Consider the following 18,481-nt stretch of genomic DNA (forward strand, 5'->3'; position numbering starts at 1 on the left):
AACACAAGATAAGACAAGCTGACGTTCACCTCGGATGTTGTCTTTGTCGTGTTTAGGTTTAGAGTGTAGTTGTTACTGTAAAATTATAAAGATCGTTATTTTACAATCTGACCAATAAGTTTTATAAACTAATGGAACGTTTTAAACTGGAGTTATTTACAATTTGACATATTTCCAATGTAACTCATCACAATTTAAACACTAGAAGAAATAATCTTATAATTTGAAGAGTTTATACCGACATATTATAAACTATCGAGGAAAATTCTTTAAATTAGTAAATAGTTCTGTCAAGAAGTAAACAAGTAATTGGGGAGATTGTAAGACAATGAAGTTTACAATTTTACGGTAACATAGTCAACGTGTGTCGTTCGAGATGTGTTTGTGAGATTGACCTGTTCTGACAATTGGTCAAGTCAACTATGATGTAACTTTAAGGTTCTGAACCTCTAGCTTAACAATTCTTTGTTATTTTGAAAAAAAAAAATGAAAATAAATTTGATTGTATATAAAGGTTTTATGTCTTTTATTTCCACATAGATGTAAATAATAAGTTTTATTTGTAAGAATATAAATCTTCATTTGAAGAAGCAAAGGAAATTTTTTTAAAACTTTTTAAAAATAAGCTTTTAACATGTTTTTGCTAATGCAAAGACTAAACTAACAAACTACTCAACAAGACGATCCAAACGAGACCAAATTCGATGAGGTTGTGTCATCCCATTACGAAGTTCCTATGGCCATTTTCTAGCTCCATCATCAGATCAGAACCATAACGTAATATTACATTGTCACGTGATTTACACATGTATGCAAAATTTCAGCTCACTCTAACAGGGAAGTGGATCAAAAATTTGCTAGATGTCATGACAAACATCTGAACAGGGACAGAGTTTGTGATAAAATGAATTTGGTCACTTTTTAGCTAGACCTAATAAGCGCCATCTATTTAAATTTTGGTCAAACGAAGTAATATTTTTGTAAGCTCCAATACTGATAATTGAAGAATATAAACTAAGAATATAAAAATAACTTAGATTACCTGCGATATTACGCTAATTTTATTTTTTTAATTACATAAAATATTATTCTTTTTGAAATGAACTGCACTGCATCATTTTATTTAACCATTTAACGATAATAAAGAAATGAAAAAATATATTATTACGTGAAATGAACGTTTTACCCTTTAAAGTTATTGTGATGAAGTGCATTTTAACCTATTTTTCCAAATGAAGTTCAAACTAATGAATTTTATTTGGATTTCGAATAATGGGCCACCAGTACTATTTATTTAATTCTTACTTTATTTCTCTTAAAAGCGCCATCTGTGGGTCAGTGGAGTATTTGTCATGTCATTGCAATTTACTTTGTTTCACGTTTAACACAATAGATGGCGCTTGTGCCATTTTAATAAAACAATATAATCGCTTTGAAATTTAAACGATATTTTTATATTTTGCGAAATAATTGCATAAAGTAGGTATTATATCGTTTTGTTGATTTTTAATCGATTAAAAAAATAAACAACATTTTATTAATATTTATTCATTCAGTACAAAAAAAAATCTTCAAAATTTTCCCTAATAGAAAATATATAAAGCAACTTTTATAAACGAAAAATAAAGTATTCCAGGCGATTGAAGCGAACTCTATACTATACTACAAAGTTTACAGTTTTGTGGTAATCTTTACTAATAAAGAATTACTCTCTCAAATTTGGGCTTTGGCTCATTAATTTTAATTTATTTTAGATATTTTATTTTCTACTAAAAATAGAAGATTTAATTTCATTTAATTTTAAATTCATTTGTAACGCCATCTGTTAGAAAATTATGAAACTAAACTATTATATATACATATATTATATATATATAATAAATAATATTTGAAAAATAATTATTACATTATATTTTACAAATTATGAAAAAAACAGAAAGGTTGGCGACTCCTTCTAAGGCACCGCTTTTTGCTAGTAATTACAACAAGGTAATAAGGAAGCAGACGAGGAAAAGCGCAAAAGACATTTGATTATAGTAAGGAAATGTGAATGTAAGCGTGGAATTCCACTGCCTAAAGAACTGTCTAAAAACTATAGTGTTGACATCTCTCTTTACCCCTTTAGAAAAATAGGAGGCAAAATTTGAATCCTCTTTCTTTTCCCACCCTCTACTTATACGGAAAGGATAGGAGAAATATTCTCTCTTTGCGTCACCTCCCCCGTTGACTTGAGGTACGTAAGGAATCTGAAATAATGGATGTCTATAGGCATTGTTCGCTTCGTTATTTCGGCAAATTCATCCGCCATTCAGCCGCTTGATCGTTTGTCTTCTTATGATGTAAAAAAAATAAAACTTTGTTTTTTCCACAGGTATTTTTAAAACCATTTTAAAAAAGCAGATATTAAATTAAAAGTGGCTTTATGCTTATTTCCATTAACAGTTAATTAGTTACCTAAAATTTGAATTCTTAAAATACAAAAAAAATCCACATCAAAATGACAGGGTATCAAAAATTTTCTAAGTCGCTTAAAGTAACGGATGGTTTCACACTGCTCGCTTGTACAGTATTACACTTCTGTCTTCTTCTCAGCCACCTAACGCTCACTGGTGGGCATAGGCCTCCCCCGAAGATCGTCACGATGATCGGTCCTGTGCAACCCGTATCCAGGATACACCCGCAACCTTGACCAGATTATAGGTCCATCTTGCGGGAGGCCTGTCCACGCTGCTTCGATCTGTACAAAGCCGCCATTCCAGTACTTTGCGGCCCCATCGCCGTCCGTTCTGCACAATATGGCCGGCCCATCGCCTGATGTTTACAATATTTCAGCCAATGTCGGTTACTTTGGTTCTGCTGCGGATCACTTAATTTCTGATGCGATTACGCAGAGAGATTCCGAGCATGGCCCTCTCCATTGCCCTTTCTGTGACTTTGAGCCGCCTAATGTTGCCCGTAGTGAGGAGCCACGTCGCTGGTATATTATAAAAAAGTAGTTACAAATATTCTGAGATATATAATATATATAGAATTATACATACTATTTTATAGGATAAATGTCGACTTAAGTTAAATGATCATTGCTATGTACGTAATCAAAAGAATTTCAGATGCGCACATTTTTTATTATAAAAGTCTTAAAACGGTGTATATTAACAGTTAACCCGGTAAAGTACATACAAGTAAATACATAAATACATACACACACGCGCCAGGTAATTGTGGAGAGAATAAAAAAGTTCGCGCTAAGTGTGCCTTACTTGAGCGAGGTGAGGTGTGCACAGTCGCTGGCAATATTGGACCTCGATTTAAAAAAAATGTTTCTGTTAGTTCCAGTTCATTAAGTTAAATAAAGTTACGAATGTCACGACCTTTTACAATATCGGCGCGAATTAGACGTTATTTTGAGGCCAAGGATTTTTTTTTCAGTTAAATACGATGTCATCGTATAATTCTAAATGATTTCACAGTTACGTAATTAATTTTGATGAAATGATTAACATTGAAAATATGTATTTAATCTAAAAGAGAACTAAATACGAGTATTTTCAGAACTGGAGATTTTAGAACATTACCAAATCTTACAAGGCTATAGTGGCTATAGAGATATATGGTACTTGTACATGTTAATATCTATCGACAGTAATAATAACTTTACGTTTTATTAAAAACTAGCTGTCGCCCGAGACTCCATCCGCGCGAAATTGAAAAAAGAACATAATAAGAAGCCTATGTGTTCTTCCAGACTATGTTCTACTTGGAGATTCGTTGAGCCGTTCAGGAGATATCTTCAAAGAAACATTCATCCATCCATCCATCCAAACATTCGTCTATATATATAAAAGAAAGTCGTGTTAGTTACACTATTTATAACTCAAGAACGGCTGAATCGATTTGACTGAAAATTGGTGGGCAGGTAGCTTAGAACCAGGAAACGGACATAGGATAATTTTACCCCGTTTTCTATTTTTTATTCCGCGCGGACGGAGTCGCGGGTAAAAGCTAGTTTATATTATTAGTAAGATTTTTAATTTAAAAAATTTAGTATATGCATTTTTATACTTAGTTAATATTTTAGTTTTACTACAAAAACGAAATTAATTTATTAAATAGGGTTTAACTCATTAAATATTACTATTATTATTAATTATTTAGTTTATTTATTGTATTTTAATAAAACTGTAACTAAACCTACTAAATCAATATATATTTTTCTTCATATATCACAGTTAGAATATCGTTCGCCTGTACATAGCGGGCGCCGTTCCAGCTGGCCACAGCTGGCCGGCAGAGCGCGAAGTTCAAATCTCCTCCGCGGTAATTGATAAATAAATGCGGCACGTGCTCAGGTCAACCAACTCGTATGCCACCAGTATACCACCACTGGTATGTTCACGTTAAGATTATTCATCTATGCCACACTGATCAAGTTCAGGTAGTGTGTAGTTATGTGCGAAATACGGGAAATCTTTACCAACAATTTGGACAGTCTATATATATAAAAGAAAGTCGTGTTAGTTACACTATTTATAACTCAAGATCGGTCGAACTGATTTAGCTGAAAATTGATGGGGAGGTAGTTTAGAACTAGGAGACGGACATAGGAACTTTTTATCTTGTGTGCATTTTTTATTCCGCGCGGACAAAGTCGCGCGAAAAAGCTAGTCTATAGGTATCTATATATATAAAAGAAAGTCGTGTTAGTTACTCAAGAACGGCTGAATCGATTTGACTGAAAATTGGTGGGCAGGTAGCTTAGAACCAGGAAACGGATATAGGATAATTTTCACCCCGTTTTCTATTTTTTATTCCGCGCGAACGGAGTCGCGGGTAAAAGCTAGTTTATTATGAACTTGTTTTATGTTGTTCTAATTAAACTACTTTTGAAATGCAAATTAACATCAATAAATAACTACGCGAAGTTACCAGAAGTATATAATAAAAAATATACGATAAATTATATTTTTCAAATGTCTTAATAATAATTACGATGCAAATTTTTAAGAAATGAAAAGGCGCAGACCAAAAGTGATTTAAATATATTACTAGAATGTCTAAAGTATAATTTACTAACAATTATTATTTCTAGAACTTCTTACATGATATTTGCAGCAAAAAATAAAGAGATACCAAACCATACACTCTAGTAATAAATAATAAAACTGTGTCAATCTAGTACTCAAAAATATGTCTGCCTTCATTTAGATAGGAAACTAACTTGGAAAACACATACGCACAAAAATTTGTAGCCTGATTAGAGTCTTCTCTCTCTAGAGTCGGTCCCTCATGTCTGAGGATGATCTCAGCATCAGGTTTAGTTCTGGAGTAGATAATTCTTTTCCACCGACTGCTGTCCAGCGCGTCCCTAACTTACACTGATTAGAGTCTTACGAAGAGTAAACAACTGTAATTCATTAGTTAAACCACATTAAAATTACCAAAACCCAGAACGAATTTTGGCCATGAAAGTTAACATTTGAGGGAGTGCAGTTATGTAATAATTTGCCTAAATATATCCGTGATATAAAAAACAACGTCATCATTTAAAAAGAAACTGAAGATTTTTTTTTGGTAAAATGTAAATCTAATATATAAAATTCTCGTGTCACAGTTTTCGTTCCTGTACTCCTCCGAAACGGCTTGACCGATTCTCATGAAATTTTGTAAGCATATTCAGTAGGTCTGAGAATCGGCCAACATCTATTTTTCATAACCCCCCCCCATTTTTAACTGCGCGCGGACGGAGTCGCGGGCGACAGCTAGTTTAATATAAAATGTCTAAATATGTATAAACCTTAATATGTAAACTTAGACGACTAGTTTGAATGTATGTATGTTATAATTTGTTTTCTCGTACTTTTGTAAATTCTTTGAGAAATAAAGATCTAAAACCACAAAAGAGAACAAGATTTGATGCGGTTTTGTTTCAAGTTTAATAAAAAAAATAACGATTGATTTGAAAAAGTAAACTAATGCTACATTTCTTTGTACAAACATTAACATATAAAAGTATAAAGATTACCAAATTATTTTATATTTTTACATATAATACTATGAAGTTTCTAAAGTCCATCAACTTTATTATGTCAAGTCATACATTAGTACTAGAAATTTCCGTTAAAGTAACATATAAACTCACACAACAATATATTCACACACATGTATTACACACGAAGTACACACATGTGTAAAGGTGCATGTATGTGTACAATAAAAAGACGGCGCGTGCGCAGGCATAAGCTACATAACATTTTTTCTCTTTCGTACTAGCTTATAAATCAATATCACCGTCTCGCTCGCCCTCGTGCTGGTATATAATTACTGTACAATACCCGCCCGTTCCGTTTAAAGTTTCTGACCGCGTCTCATGTTAAAGTGATTTAGTTACGAGGAAAACTGTAGGTTGTCGAGATTGTTCATTATAGGAATTGAATGAAAACAACATTTTATGTTTTCTTTTGTTATAAATTACTAGCTTTTACCCGCGACTCTGTACGCGCGGAATAAAAAAAATGCACACAAAATTAAAAAAAGTTCCTATGTCCGTCTCCTAGTTCTAAGCTCCCCATCAATTTTCAGCTAAATCAGTTCGACCGATCTTGAGTTATAAATAGTGTAACTAACACGACTTTCTTTTTCAGTAGGTATATGATATTATTGTTGAATTTTAAAAGATAGACAACATGAAAACAAATTTGTAATTTGAAATTAAAAAAATGAAAGAGTTGTTTCAAGATTACGTCGAATATAAATCTCTATTCGACCTTTGGAATCCAATTGGTAAAAATATTTTTTTTTTTATAAGAGAAGAGGGCAAACGAGCTCCAAGATTTTCATCGACGCCCGTGGACATCTACAATACTAGAGGAATCGCAGATGCGTTGCCGGCGTTTGAAATTATTTAATTCAATATTTAATATACGAGCTGACCTTCTTTAATGCCGTCCACCTTTAATCCTCCGAGCAAAAAAGATAGTAACTTTTTATCGTCTTACATTCTGTAATTTATGCAAAGATATGTGTGAGTTCCCGAGAGAAAAAAACGGCGACGCGGCTCGCCACCCGTCTCGTTCCGTCAACCGAAATGGCGAAAAGTGGATTGCTGAGGTTCGTTTGGCCACGCCAAATCCGTGATCTCTGCCTACCCCTCTGGGTTACAGGCGTGAGTTGTTGTTGTTTGTTTTATACCACGTAAAAGTAAATAAAAACAGAAGATGGTATGTATGGATTGAGTAAAAGAGAATAGTAAATTGAAATATCGCGTCTGATACGAGATGTTAAAAGGCAAGAAGTGGAAGCAATCCCACGTTTCGTCTAATGAGTGTGCGTATTGGAGGCCTAATTTTAGACCACGTTCCTGTCTCACCTTTTGCTTATAAGGAAATGATGGCATGGGAAAGTGGATTTGGCCGAGGAAAGGGGAATTATCATCTTTCTCTTCAGGGATGCATCCTCCGTTGATTAAAGTTACGCAACGCTTATAATATTAAAAAAAAAAAAAAAAAAAAAACTTGAGAGGTGTCAAGGGACACCCGGATGGAACGAAGTTCCTTTCTATTAATTAGTGAAGGAACCAATGTTTATTCTATGAATAAAAAACTTAAGTCTTCACAAGAAGTACATTTTATTTCTATAAATTTTCGTTATATATTGTCATGTCGTTGCCATGGTGAAGTAGCGCTCATTTGTCGTTAACATACTTACTATACCAAAAAGTGTCGTGACATCTTTTCGTAAGAATTTTTTCCGTCTAGCCCCCTTTCATAACGCGCGATAAGGAACTTCGTTCCAAAAAATTAAGGAAGAGTAGTATGTACATGCTGTTTTAAACACACGTTAAAGTCTACGGAGATAATAGAGGGAGAGATAGACACAGAGTCGATGCGTGGGCATAAGCGTGGGATGTCCAGAGCTCACAGTTCAAAGCTAGCAGAAGGACACTTGCGTTTCCTCGTGGTGTGTCGGTGAGTGTCGGTTGGCCGTTACGACGGTTGTACTTTCTTCGTCGCGCTCCGCCGCGTGCGGGGCTAGTGATGTGCCAATGTCGATAACTACTTTTTTCTACCGAGAAATTAAAAACAACTAGCAATGTACTATGTTATAACTCTAATACTTTGTTATATAGATGAACCCTTTTTTAATATAGACATTTACTTATGTATATTTTTATTACATACTAGCTGTCGCCCGCGACTCCGTCCGCGCGCAGTTAAAAAAAAATGAAAAATAGATGTTGGCCGATTCTTAGACCTACTGAATATGCTCACAAAATTTCATGAGAATCGGTCAAGCCGTTTCGGAGGAGTACGGTGACGAAAACTGTGACACGAGAATTTTATATAATAGATATTACCTACTTGTTTAAGAAGAAAATAATCTTAATATTAAAATACAATTTTTACCGAAGTACGAATTAAATTTTAAAGTAAAATTGTTATTAGTTTATTAAAGATAAAGTTCAACTTAAAAATGTAGTAAAAATAGGAAAAAATAGTCAGATAAATTGGCAAATAATTAAAATATAACAGATGAAAGAAGGTAACATAATAAACTTAACTTGTACCAAGTAAAAACCTTAAAACTTCGCAATAAAACTTAGTATTAATATAAATTCACTAAAAAGGATTAGATGATTAAATACTATTGAAAATATCGATATCGATAAACGTCGTTGTGTCGACACTTCTATCCTTCAGCGGAAGTAAGATAATTGTACCGTCTTCCCCTCACTAGCCGGACTGCCGACGTCCAAGCCCGGACAGATAGTTCCCAACTTATTATTATTATAGTAACACCACTGTAATGTTACTTGCTTTTCTAGTTTTTACTACCTTTCTATGTTTATAAGTATTTTTTTCTTGATAATGTAGAAGTTTAAAAAAAATCTTATGAGCACTTTTAGTTAGGGATGTGCTAATTATTCGATACGATTCGAACGATATTGTATATCAAATAATAAAATATAGATGTAGGACACACTTTTCAAATCAAATAAATGTTAACAGATTATTTGTTATTCGGTAAATTTAATTTAGTATTAGTCATTCTGGGATATGGTTCACAATAGTCGGATTCCGGAAACCAAAACGCATGTATGAGACATATACACCTTTGTTTTTTAATAATTAACAATAGTTTTTGTTGAAATGTTTCTGCACTAAAAAAACATATACTAAAAAGTAAAGGTTGTATACGAGGAAATTTTTTTTTTTCAAATTTTGTTATAAAAATATCCTCGTATATTAGACATCAACGAGTTCAGGAACGACATTTTATAAAAAATTCTTCATTATGCTCTAATGATATTTAGAAATAAACATTCTATGGTAACTATTCTTCAAAGTTATCTTACTAATATTATAAATGCGAATGTTTAGATGGATGTTTGTTCGAAGGTATCTCCAGAACGGTTTAACGGATCTCGATGAAATTTGACAAAGATGTAGACAATAGTTTGTAAGAACACATAGGTTTCATATTTTGTGTTTTTTAAATTACACACGGACGGAGTAGCAGACGACAGCTAGTATTAAATTTTTTGTACAAAAATAAAATACAAAACTTAGTCATAGCTTTTTCATTAATCAATGTCGTAACTAGAAAAACAACTCAGTTATAAAACTGAGATTTTCATAACAACTTATTACATAATTGTTACTACGAAACAGTTCAGGTTAATTTTCATCGTTGGATGTAATAAATAACCGTCTTTTGTTTTTTACCAGTGACGAAATTTCCGTCAAACTGTGTTGTTGTCTCTATTCTTTTAAAGAAAATTTGTGAGATATAAATAAATGTCAATAAAGTATCACTGCAGTTAAAAATCATAGTAACATAATAGCTGGATGACGTAAAAATAATTCCAAATCTAAAATTGGAGTATGTTTTACATCAAAAAAAAATGTCCGCAAAAATTATTATTATACTTGCGTTGCTTATAATGAAAATCTAATTTGAAAATTCCTGTATGTTTGTTCACAAGTGTGCGTCTCTTCTTGGTAATCTCCGGAACGGCTGGACCGATTTTGACGGGACTTTTACGGGAAGGTAGATGATTCACACTGGCATATTATAGGCTATGAAGGCGTTGACGAAGTCGCGGGTCAATTCTACTAAAGGAAAACATTTGTGTGCAATTTTTCAAAGTGTATTTTAGATTTTGAAGGGACATTATTTGAAAAACCTTTCTTAGTTAAGAATAGATGTTTCTATAAACAATAAATTTTTATAACCTACGAGTATTAAGTAACTTAACTTAATTCTGTTAATATGAAGTCGCTCATGTCATTGTCAATGACTGTAGCGTATAAAGTTCAAAGGAAATCTTACTTCTTATTAACTTACTAATATTATAAATGCGAATGTTTAGATGGATGGATGTTTGTTTGAATGTATCTCCGGAACGGGTCTACGGATCTAGATGAAACTTGGCACAGGCGTATAACATAGTCTGGAAGAACACATATGCTACTTATTAAGTTTTTTTTTTAATCTGTGAGGACGGAATAAATAATAAATTTAGAAAACATTTTTAATTTCTAGACTTTATACATTTACTGTTATCTTTTCTTTTTACTGCAAAATAAAATGTAAGAGTCTTAAGCTATTTATCCTCTAGACCGTAGCAAGAAGTTAATCAGATTCAAAATAAAATACGAACAAAACTTCTACATAAAATGCAAGTGAAGTTATTTTACAATATCTTACTAAAATATATATTGTAATGGAAGCAAACAGTTAGTAGTAATTTTAAAATTATATAGTCATAAAACTGTTAAATCAGGGTTAGGTTTTAGGTTAAATTAATTTATCTAATAATTATATTTTAATACGGCCCATTAAAAACTTCTCCCTAGCAGCTTATACATCATACTTATATTACAAATGTCAAAGATTCGATGGATGGATGGATGGATGGATGTTTGATATTATATCTCCAAAACAGCGAAATGGATCTCTGTAAAAGGTATAGATATAAAACACTATCTGGAAGAATACATAGTCGACTTATGATCTCAGAAAATACGGTTCCCCTGATCCGTTACGTTTGATTCCTAACTACGCAATATTCGGAGCGTCGGTGGCTTACGAGATCTACAGGTCCTGGGTTCGAATCTAGCCATGTATATGTTTTTCGATTTTCGATTTACTTATGTATCCGTTGTTCTTACGGTAAAGCGTGGTTGACTATGTTCTAGTCATTCCATTTTAAGAAAGGCAAACGAGCTGTGGCAGTACTGAAGTGATTATCAACGAACTGCAGATATGTTGTCAGCTTTTGATAGCCTTTTTTGATATATTTTGTTAGTTGTATGTATAAATTAGTTTTTATAGCAAACAAATTATAATCATAACAGTATTATTTTGATTTTAACTACGTTAAAAACTGTTGTATTTGATACTTGTAACAATAGAGAAAGAATTACATGAATTGTTTCCATAATTGGTTTGTTATTATGTTATTTGTGAAATCTTTCGGTGGACAATCGTGCGCGTGCGCCGGTAGCGCTCTTTGTTAGAATGAACTATGCATCTCAAACTTCAAAAAAAAAGTCACGGTATATAATTGTGATGTTCATTTGTAAATGCCTTATTTTAATTGCATTTAAAACAAATAAATAGAATATATATTTTCATTAATATTCATTTTTTAATGTAAACTAATACTCTCTCTCTGCGCATCGTTTCCTCACTCCTGAGGGTCGCGACCTCTCCTCTTGACCATCTCGCGAAGGGTGGTTCTCCATTATGTGTGATGTGGTGCTGGCGGAAAATGCTGAGAATACCGTGGACTGCACACAGGACAAACGACTCGATCCTAGAAGAGCTTAAAGTTACTAAAAGCCTCTCCACGGTATGCCTCAGCCGCATGCTGGAATATTTCGGTCACGTCGCTAGAAGATCCCCCGAAAACCTAGAAAAAAACATCATTACGGGAAAAATCGAGGGAAAGAGACCCAGAGGGCGCCGCCCTATGCGCTGGACTGACCAAGTACGCACCGCACTCGACTCCAGTATACATAATGCCATCCACAGCGCCGAAAACCGCACAGAATGTGAAAACTAATACTAGATTTCGAATAAAAACTTTGAGAATGTGTTTTCAACAAAAGTCAGTTATAACAGCCGGCCGTTACAATTTACCCATCACTACTGTCTTCCGGTAAACAGGGACGGATACATCGTAGTAGCAACTTGTATAACAGAGACGGTAATATATCCACCTGTCTCTGCCATCAGTTTGTATTTTATATTTTTTTAAAGGTTTAATTAAGTCAGTAGCCGTGCAATACTCTACGATGTACTAATTTTGAGTTTCTTTGGTAATTAAAAATAACTGTTGTGAGATTTATATTAACAAATGGAGTTATTCTTTGTAATTAAGTTGATAAGTTCAACGCAAATTTCAATAGACGGTACAATTTGAACCACAACTTGTTACAACTAGGTAGCATGTGCAATTTAACAGGCTCGTATGTCACATTTGAAATGTATTTCTGCATTTTCTTGCGGTCGACGTGACGATTTAGATTAATGTTTTTTAGGAAAAAATTACTTACCTTCGTTTTATACTTCGTATGCTCGGAATTAAAATAAGACAAGTCTATAATATTCTCACATACTTTAGCTAACTTCCAATCAAAGTTCCATCAAAATTGGGCCAACCTCCGTACCTGAAACAATAGCTGACTTGCCGACAGACAGAACATTTTAAAATTTGGTGTATCGTTACAAGTAGCGAAAATATGTAATTTTCAATTAAAAACTTTAAAGCAATTTGATAGTTTGTTCGTAGGTTTTCTTGCTAAAGTAGCGAAGGTCATTGTAATAACATCTAAGTACGTACTAAGTAATTTCGTTAAGCGCCTACTTTGTCAAGTAACTAGCTGTAGCATATGTATTCTTCCAGACTATAATCTACATCTATGCCAAATTTCATCGAAATCCGTTGAGCCGTCATGGAGGTACCTTCTAACAAACATCCATTCATCCTTCTATCTAAACATTCGCATTTATAATATTAGTAAGATACAATAGTAATTCAGTAATGGCTGAATAACTAACAAATACCTCGATGGTTTCAGGCATCGGATAAAATTTTGAGATCAGATTATGATCCCTATTAAATGCATATAAGGAAAGATTGAGGTATTTTAAATACTAGTTCTAAGCTACCCAAGTTGTTGTATTTCAAAACATCCTTAAGTTGAAACTAATTGAGATTTAATCGTATCGTAAATGATCTTCTAAGAATCCTAGAGAACACTATCCTTTTAATCCTTGTTAAGAATAAAACAAATGGGAAATAGAATAAAAAAGAGCTCGTTGAAAATATAATCGCGTAATTAAAAACCTACGAAACTGTCAACGCAATCATGAAAACAATAATGGCTCTTTTCCGTCACGTATCCAAATTATATGCTTTTACATAAGGTCCTTACATAAGCGTGGCTGTGTGTGTGCACACATGAACAAAGCCTGTCTTAGATGGCTGCGCGGGAGTCGACTTGTTCCACTCAAACGCATTTGAGTACCAAACGCCGATGTGATCGGACGTGGTTGCGACGGCTCCGAACAAAAACTCTGAATAACAAAAATCAGTGTGAGTGCGACTAGTGTTTTCTTGACTGTGACTTTCGGTGTGTAATAGAAAGTTTTTGGGCGTTAGTTATCGTATTTTATTTATTACGCTGTTATATTTTTTTCAATAAAAAAGGCTAAGATTACGTGATACTGTTCGGCCGCTCGACGATTTTACGGTTGAGGTATGTTTTGTTTCGATATTTTTCCAGCTCTTAAATGTTATGAAATTTTACGACTATTCGCGACTATTTCAATCCCTTAGAGATTTACTTGTAAAACTATGCTATATTTCTAACAATAACTATATGTATGTTATGTAAATTAAACGAAGACCTTGTATGTCAATTTTCAACATAATGATGCTTCAAACACAATCCATCTTATTTAGACAAAAACGTGTTTCAAAATGCTACTGTTCTTAAAACGCTCAGTAGTTAAGCCTTTCTATATGTTTCTATTGCTGGTACAAACTATTGCTGTCTCTGTTCCTTCAAAGATGATGAGAGAGATGACAATATGGTTCTGGACAAGAGTTTCGGTCGTGGAAAATTACAATGATATATGATGAGTAAATAATTAAAAAAAAATTGAAAAGCGAGAAAGTTCAAACTAAAATCAATCGTTGGTTTCTGAGAGCAAATTCCCTGGGTATGTATGTCTGTTTTGACAAAGATAATGAGACAATATGTTTTATCCAGATATTTCGTTTTCCGAGACCAACAATAAGATTCTTATTGGAGAGTATTAATATAAGAAAAATAAACCACTACATAAATATTTTGTTTAATCGTGACTAAAATGTCAAAGAACACAGCCTTTTTTTGCATCAGGATAGAAAAATAAATCATCACCAAATACATAAATAAAGTCAATTCAATGAAGGGAATTAAAAATTATTTAAGTAGGAACTCTACTAGGAATAGTGTCCGCCATTTTAGTTATACATTTCCACGCTAAGTTTTTAACCTGAAGAAGAAAAGTAGACTTTAATTTTGTTAAAACTAATTAGTTTTTCATATAAATATATTTAAATGATTACTTAAAACATTTACACTAATTAAATTTTTCAATTTCATTAATTAATATTTGCTTTACACCTTATTCTACGACCAGAGCTTTTTTAAACGGCAAATATTTTTCCATTAAGACTCTGAGAACCTTTTTTAAGTATTTTAAAAAACAAAATTTTTTTTACAAAATGCTTATAAAATTAGACTTTTTCAGTATTAAATATAGACACTAAAAAAAGTTGTCAAATTGTAAAAGCTAAAGCTAACAAAAACATGAATTTGTCCCATTCGATGTCGAGATCCTTGGTCCGTGGGGTCCTAGCGCTAGAAGGCTTTTTAAGGAAACAGCGAAAAGGTTAGTCGACATCACAGGAGACCGAAGAGCTGGCAGCTACCTCGGACAAAGAATTAGTCTAACCATTCAAAGGGGGAACGCTGTCAGTATCTTCGGAACCTTGCCTAAAGGGACACCTTTCAATGACATATTTTAGTTTTTATGTATTATATTTAAAATAAAGTTAAATAACACATTAGTACATGGTGGGATTCGAACTGGTCCTGGCTGCAGATTACAAGCAGTTTTACTCCTAAGCCACCGACGCTCTACAAAGCAAAGTTCATATAAAATTGTGGAAACAAAGTATTTTCCACAAGATGGATTAATCGTTAGTTTGAGAAGATAATCCCTGTGTAAAACATATCGTTATCCCTCTCATTATCTTTCTAAAAACAGAGATAACACTATATTGTTTACTGCTATTTTGGTCTCAGAAACCAACGATAAATGAAATTAGCTTTGATTGTTACTTAATCATACTACTTACTAATATTATAAATGCGATTATTTGTATGGATGGATTGATGTTTGTTTGAAGATATCTTCAGAATGGCTCAACGAATCTCGATGAAATTTGGCATAGATGTAGATCATAGTTTGGAAGAACACATAGGCTACTTATTATGTTTTTTTTTAATTCCGCGCGGACGGTGTTTCGGGCGACAGCTAGTTTTAAATATTTCAAACTTTTCACATCGTCTTGAACTTCATAGATAAAGCTTACGTAAGTATACAAGTGAAAACATGTATTTTTTATTATTTAATGCTGTGCTTCAAGTGTGGGAACGCGGTATTGTGGACGCGGGTCTAGGTTAAACCTTTGTTTTACTAACATTCCCATGGCGTTACCGGTCTTAAATTAACCTTTATGTCATAGACAAGCGAATGTTTCTTGTTGTTTTTATTTTCAGCCAGTGTCAGAAAAAGGAAAAAATTAAATAATGTCCTGTTATACTGGATTTAGTATTGAAGTAAAAGATCCTGTTAGACTTTAAGTGGTAATACAGTGGATGCCGAATTCAGCTTTTAAATAAATAAAACTATTAAATCGAACCTGAACCACTTTGAATATACAAGATAAAGTAAACAGTTTAGTAGTTATAAACAGTAGCACCTATTGACACATTCAATCTATCATTTCTTCAAGCGCCGGTGACAGCGGCACCTTTCGATTGCTTTTTGTCGATGGTAAAAAAACAAGACAAAAACTGACATCGCTTTCTAAAACGTTCGCGGACCAACGTCGAGTATTGTAACTTGCTTAGGGATAAGGTTTTTGGCGAATATAAATTACTAGTTTTCGCCAGCGACTATGTCCGCGTGAAATTAAAAAAAACGGTATTAGTTGCCTATGTGATCATCCACACTATGCTCTACATCTTTGACAAATTTCATCAAGATCCATTGGGTCGTTCCGGAGATACTTTCAAACAAACATCCATCTAAACATTTGCATTTATATACCTATACTAGCTTTTAATCGCGACTTCGTCCGCGCGGAATAAAAAAAATGCACACAAAATAAAAAAGTTCCTATGTCCGTCTCCTAGTTCTAAGCTACCTCCCCATCAATTTTCAGCTAAACCAGTTCGACCGATATTGAGTTATAAATAGTGTAACTAACACTCCTTTTACATATATAAAAAAGATAATATTAGTAAGATTCTACGTTTAAGTACTATAAAACATACTTGAGTTATGTAACTCCCAAAACTTGATGATAGTCTTAAAATCTTAAAGTCTTAAAAAATGACCTGGTGGGCATAAATCAAACTAAATTATTGTAGATCATTGCGCCCCCTGTCGAATTAAACTACAGTTAAAAATTAGCCCTCATTGTCATGACAGTTTGATTCATTATATTTAAAAAAAAAACAGTCAACCCCTACTGAGTATAGGCCTACACTATTTTTCTTATTATTCCATATCTGTTGCCGTTTTCCACCAGGATTTTCCCGCTATTTAAAAATACATCGTCTGACTATCGGGTTTTAATAAAACTAGTTACTTCTACAAAAATCGATAAGCAATTTAAAACGATGATTTCCTTACAAATGCGTTGTACAAGAGTTTTTACGAATTGCGTGAGCGCAAAATTTAACTCTTCAAGACTTCTTATTCACCGTGTTAATTAAATAATTGTTAATATTAGGTGTTTCATCAATCTTCTTGAAATTTCATGATCGAGTTTATTACCCACGTCTTCCACTTTTAAAACAATGTATAAAACATAGTCATCCCTTTCGTATTCTTCGTGAAAAACAAGGATAGCACGTTCGGAATTTCACACTTACACTAATTTCAAGGTAACAATTAACTGCTAATTAAAAGTTTAGTCTTGAATAAGTATTGAATATCAACTTTCAAGAGAAACTAGGTCTAAATATACTCCTAATACTTAGGATAGATTTAAATGAACACTAATTGTCGCTCGCGACTCCGTCCGCGCGGAATTAAAAAAAACTTAATAACCTATGCGTTATTCCAAACTATATTCTACATATATGCCAAATTTCATATAGATCCGTATAACCGTTCTGCAAACACCTTCTAACATCAATCCATCCATCCAAACATTCGCATTTGTAATATAAGTTATTTTGTATAATTTAAAGTAGTGTTGACAAAACACAAAACTAAAACAGTAGTAGAGTCCACAACAGCGTTGCCTACCAAAAGCACACCCAGAACATAAGCATATTGTAGTAAATTTTTCGTCATTTCGTCTTATAATTGCGCTTGCTGGATGCTAAAACTTCTCTTCCCCTTCCCACCCACTTCTTCCGTATTAGAAAATGATGGGATCTTTATTGTAAAAGAATAGGTAATTTTAGCATCTTTCTTATGAAGTTACAAACATTACAAACTAGCTTTTACCCGCGACTCCGTCCGCGCGGAATAAAAAAAAAATGCACACAAGATAAAAAAGTTCCTATGTCCGTCTTCTCTAAGCTATACCTCCCCATCAATTTTCAGCTAAATCAGTTCGACCAATCTTGAGTTATAAATAGTGTAACTAACACGACTTTCTTTTATATATATATATATATATATATATATATATATATATATATATATAGATAGATTTGATTACTTTTGCAATTTCTTCTACAATAATGCATTGTACCGTCATATTCCTTAAAAATTCAAATACCTGATCTTCAGTTGTTTGTTTTTCAATTCATTGTCACCCTAGAACTTTGGTATACATATTGCCATTTATAACATAATCATTGACAAAATAGAGACAGTTACTGTAATGAGTTTTGTAGTTCGAATTCGAATGACCTTGGATAATTCACCTGATAACATTTAGCGTACAAAGTTTAATATACCATATGGTTTATATACATCAAGTTCAGTTGGCGTGAAGTGACAGAACTGCAGTCATGTTATGGTCTGCTAGTAGCAGCTGTCCACTGACGCAGGCCACTTGCATATAATTTTTTTTAAACAAGGTGTCTTTATAACTCTTGGTAAAAGACATATATCGTTTTAGAAGTAGTGTATGCAAAATCTTCTATCTTATCTATATATATAAAAGAAAGTC

General features: G+C 33.1%; 1 protein-coding gene across 3 annotated transcripts in view; it reads left to right on the plus strand.

Moving 5' to 3' along the window:
* The first annotated feature begins 13,541 nt into the window (after positions 1 to 13,541).
* Positions 13,542 to 18,481, plus strand: part of LOC106707557 (paired box protein Pax-5) — a 71,190-nt gene continuing 66,250 nt past the window's right edge. For 2 of the 3 annotated variants that reach the window (XM_045683663.1, XM_045683665.1), the window contains exon 1: positions 13,542 to 13,766. The gene's annotated coding sequence lies outside the window, so the exon portion shown is untranslated. Of the gene's footprint in view, positions 13,767 to 15,635; positions 15,656 to 18,481 lie in introns of those variants that run through there. The other variant, XM_045683664.1, reaches the window with a different exon arrangement.

This window comes from Papilio machaon, chromosome 23, assembly GCF_912999745.1.
Source record: "Papilio machaon chromosome 23, ilPapMach1.1, whole genome shotgun sequence".
Taxonomy (NCBI): Eukaryota; Metazoa; Arthropoda; class Insecta; order Lepidoptera; family Papilionidae; genus Papilio; species Papilio machaon.